We start from the raw sequence: 5,000 nt of genomic DNA, 5'->3' as shown, positions 1-5,000 counted from the left end.
CTCGTAATCGTCAACTGGAGCAGAAACACCTGGACCTGCATCTGGAGTTGTGGTATCTGTGAGCCACAGGGACTCAGCAATCTCGCACCCTCGCGATCAAAACTATTTAAGCTCATAGGAATGGATAAGGCAAAAATATGTGGAGCTGCAGCAAGCGACTAGCATATGTGGTGGCTAACTTATACGCAAAAGAGAGCGAGAAGAGAAAGCGAAGCACGAGCGAGAAACTAAGGAACATCCTGCGCAAGCATAACTCCAACACCGTGTCCACTTCCCGGACTCCGCCGAGAAGGGGCCATCACGGTAACACACACGGTTGATTAATTTTAATTAAGTTAAGTTAAAGTTATCTACAATCGGACATTAACAAATTCCCATCTGCCCATAACCGCGGGCACGGCTTTCGAAAGTTCAATCCCTGCAGGGGAGTCCCAACTTAGCCCATGACAAGCTCTCACGGTCAACGAAGGAATAGACCTCCTCCCAAGACGTTCCGATCAGACTCGGTATCTCGGTAACTCAAGACACTTCGACAGGTTAAAACAAGACCAGCAACACCGCCCGAATGTGCCGACAAATCCCGATAGGAGCTGCACATATCTCTTTCTCAGGGCACACTCAGATTGTCCTAGGTATGGGTAGGCCAACCCAGAGTTGCCCCTGGTGGCCACCGGTAGCTGACAGGTGGACCAACACTCAGAGGAGCACGGGCCCGGGGGGGGTAAAATAAGATGACCTTTGAGTCTGCAGAACCCAAGGGAAGAAAGGCTAGGTGGCAAATGGTAAAACCAAGGTTGGGCATTGCTGGAAAAGCTTTAATCAAGGCGAAATATCAAGGGGCTCCCATTATAACCCAACCGCGTAAGGGACGCAACAATCCGGGAACATAACACCGATATGACGGAAACTAGGGCGGCAAGAGTGGAACAAAACACTAGGCGAGAGGCCGAGCCTTCCACCCTTTACCAAGTATATAGATGCATTAAGATAACATAGCAATATCATGATATCCCAACAAGTAAAGAAATGTTCCAACAAGGAACGGCTCCAATCTTCACCTGCAACTAACAACGCTATAAGAAGGGCTGAGCAAAGCGGTAACATAGCCAATCAACGGTTTGCTAGGACAATGGAGGGTTAGAGGTTCAACATGGCAATTGGGAGGCTGACAAGCAAAAGGTAGGCATCGTAGCAGTGGCAAAGCAAAAGAGCGAGCAAACCAGCATAGCAAAGATAGTAGTGATTTCGAGGGTATGATCATCTTGCCTGCACAGTTGTCAGAGTTGACTGGATCCTCACAAGCAAACTCAACGGGCTCCTCAGTAGCGAACTCGTCTCCCGGCTCTACCCAACAAGACAAACAAGCAACAAGGATACAATCAACCACGGGCAAGACCAAGCAATATGATGAAATGACGATATGCTATGCGGGATGCGATGCGGGATGCAAAATGCAAGAAATGACAGGAAATGCATGAACCTGGCCTCAACTTGGAAAACCAAGTGTGCCACTGGATAGAGGGGATGAAATCGCTTGAAAACGATATAAAGATCATTGGAATCGGAGCTACGGTTTAGAAATGGCGAGCGTTTTAAGATACGACACCGGTCTGCAATTTACAGCAAGTAAGCATCTAAATGCAACGAAATGAACATGCTACAGCCACCAAACATGAAAACAAAATACATGGCAGTGATGTACACAAGATGGTTGACAAAACACTAGCACTGAGCCATAGGCAAATTCATCCATTAAGAGGTTCAAACAAGCATGGCTAAAACGCAAATGCAAAACAGATTTCCAGACTTAGTGAAATTAACACTAGTCTGAAATTTCAGATCACGAAGCCCTATTCGGAGCAGCAAAACAACATGACACAAAACCTGAACATGACAAGTAAGAACGTGGCATGGTGCTACTCAACAAGCTTAACAAAACACCCAAAGTGACCTGGGGCCAAAAGGGTTCACAACATACTCTACCGAGCTCACGAACATAGCTCGAACACAATCAGTTTTCAGACTTAGTGAAAACTGAGGCATGCAGAAATTTAACTCACGAAGGCATGTAAACGAGCTCGATGCACTCACTACGGTGCAAGTCATGGAAAGGAAAGCATATTAACAGCAAGAAGGCACAATGTGCTAGCTACACATGGCAAGAACAAAGGCGTAGCATGCATGGAACACTAACGGTAGCATCGGCAAAATCACAAACAAGTTGACGATCTGCCCAGATTAAGAACGAAGCAAAAGTTGAGCTCGATTGAGTCAACCTAGAGCACTCCACATATGTAAACAAAGACATGGATGGATAGAGCATAACATAAATATCAAAATTCCCTTACTGATCATCCTCAAAAGAGGCACGGATCAATAGGAAACAAGCTGGACATATAGCATCATGAACTAAAATATCCCAGACTTAGTGAAAATCACTAAGTCCCTGAAATCAGCAATCTCAGGTACCTCTCTTCGCAAGCTTTCACAAGACAACACACACATCCTAAAAATGCATGGGTGGCACCTCTGGAAAGAAGACAAAATGCTTAACAATTCATCCCAAAGGGGCACATGCATATCATGCACGAATTAAACATAGCAAAAATGACAAAAGTGCATGATGAACTAACGGATCTGCAATTTAACTCACGAAGCCTCCTTCTAACAGCATTTTGGGCAACAAGATGACCTCAAATGCAAATGATGCAATGGAATGAAATGATGTACATGTCGATTCGAAGATTTTGATATATCATACGCCCAAAACGGAGCTACAGATGCGGAGATACGAGCAGTCAAACATAGCATAAAAAAATTAGGGTTACGGGGATGAAAAGTCAACCTAGAGGATTTAGATCTCAGATCCACTGTTCAAGCACTGTAGCAGCCGGGTCGGGGCGCGCCTCCTGAGGCGACGCCGACGAAGGCGGGGACGGCGGCCGGCGGGGGCGGCGTCCAGTGGCCGGGACGGCGGCGCCGGGCGGTGGCGCAGCCGCGGCCACCGGAGATGGCAGCGGGGCGGAGCGGGGTTGGCGCGGCGGCGAACTCCGGTCGGGGGCGCGGCGGCCCGTGGCGACGGCGGCCACCGGCGCCGGAGGTGGCGGCGGCGGACGTAGGAGGAGGCGGCGGGGAGACTGCGGGCCGGGGAGGGCCCGATCCGGGCTGGCGGCGGCGATGTGGGCCTCGCCCACGTGGCGATCGGCGGTTGGACGAGGGACGCCGCGGCGGACGCGTCCGGCTGGGGGCGGACGTGTCCGTCGGTGCGGGGAGATTTTTTTTTAAAAAAAACTAGGGTTTGAGACGAGGGGATCCGGGATTTGGAGGAGGGGGTCTATAAATAGACATAAGTGGAGCTAGGAGAGTCCAAATGAGGTGCGGTTTTCGCCCACACGATCGTGATCGAACGCTCTAGGGCATGGAGCAGAGTTTGGTGGGTTTTGGGCCAAATTTGGGGTGTGTTGGGCTGCAACACACACGAGGCCTTTTCGGTCCCTCGGTTAACCGTTGGAGTATCAAACGAAGTCCAAATGATACGAAACTTGACAGGCGGTCTACCGGTAGTAAACCAAGGCCGCTTGGCAAGTCTCGGTCCAATCCGGAAATGTTTAATTACCAAACACGAAAGAAAGCTAGAGATGACCACCGGAGGAGAACGAAGCGCCGGAATGCAAAACGGACAACGGGGAAAATGCTCGAACGCACGAGATGAACATGTATGCAAATGCGATGCACGAGATGACATGGTATGAGATGCATGAAAACGAAGACAACACACGGAGACAAAAACCCGAACCCGAGAAATAAATATAACTTAGCGCCGTAGACGGCAAGAGTTGGACGGCATGAATCTTGTTGATTGTAGCTCATGGCGCAGCGGAAGCGTGGTGGGCCCATAACCCACAGGTCCCAGGATCGAAACCTGGCTCTGATACCAACTTGTAACGCCCTCGATGCGGCTGTATCTCCCACGTGTCGAGGCACGACTTAGAGGCATAGCCGCATTGAAAGCAATGTCGCAAGTCAGGCAATTATTACAACATCCCATGCAATATATAATAAAAGGGGGAGATAACATAGTTGGCTTACACTTGCCACGTCACATCAGAGTACATAAATAACATCCATCAAACAAATCACTCATGGCCCGACTACGGTGCCAAAATAGAAAAGACCCCCAACATGCGACAAGGCCCCGAATCGATAACCCCAACTAGGCACCACTACTGATCATCCGGAAAAGACACGTAGTATCGCTGAGAGTCCTCGTCGAACTCCCACTTGAGCTCGTAATCGTCAACTGGAGCAGAAACACCTGGACCTGCATCTGGAGTTGTGGTATCTGTGAGCCACAGGGACTCAGCAATCTCGCACCCTCGCGATCAAAACTATTTAAGCTCATAGGAATGGATAAGGCAAAAATATGTGGAGCTGCAGCAAGCGACTAGCATATGTGGTGGCTAACTTATACGCAAAAGAGAGCGAGAAGAGAAAGCGAAGCACGAGCGAGAAACTAAGGAACATCCTGCGCAAGCATAACTCCAACACTGTGTCCACTTCCCGGACTCCGCCGAGAAGGGGCCATCACGGTAACACACACGGTTGATTCATTTTAATTAAGTTAAGTTAAAGTTATCTACAACCGTACATTAACAAATTCCCATCTGCCCATAACCGCGGGCACGGCTTTCGAAAGTTCAATCCCTGCAGGGGAGTCCCAACTTAGCCCATGACAAGCTCTCACGGTCAACGAAGGAATAGACCTCCTCCCAAGACGTTCCGATCAGACTCGGTATCTCGGTAACTCAAGACACTTCGACGGGTTAAAACAAGACCAGTAACACCGCCCGAATGTGCCGACAAATCCCGATAGGAGCTGCACATATCTCTTTCTCAGGGCACACTCAGATTGTCCTAGGTACGGGTAGGCCAACCCAGAGTTGCCCCTGGTGGCCACCGGTAGCTGACAGGTGGACCAACACTCAGAGGAGCACTGGCCC

Source organism: Triticum dicoccoides, chromosome 3A, assembly GCF_002162155.2.
Source record: "Triticum dicoccoides isolate Atlit2015 ecotype Zavitan chromosome 3A, WEW_v2.0, whole genome shotgun sequence".
NCBI classification, from domain to species: domain Eukaryota; kingdom Viridiplantae; phylum Streptophyta; class Magnoliopsida; order Poales; family Poaceae; genus Triticum; species Triticum dicoccoides.
This window is presented reverse-complemented; position numbering follows the sequence as displayed.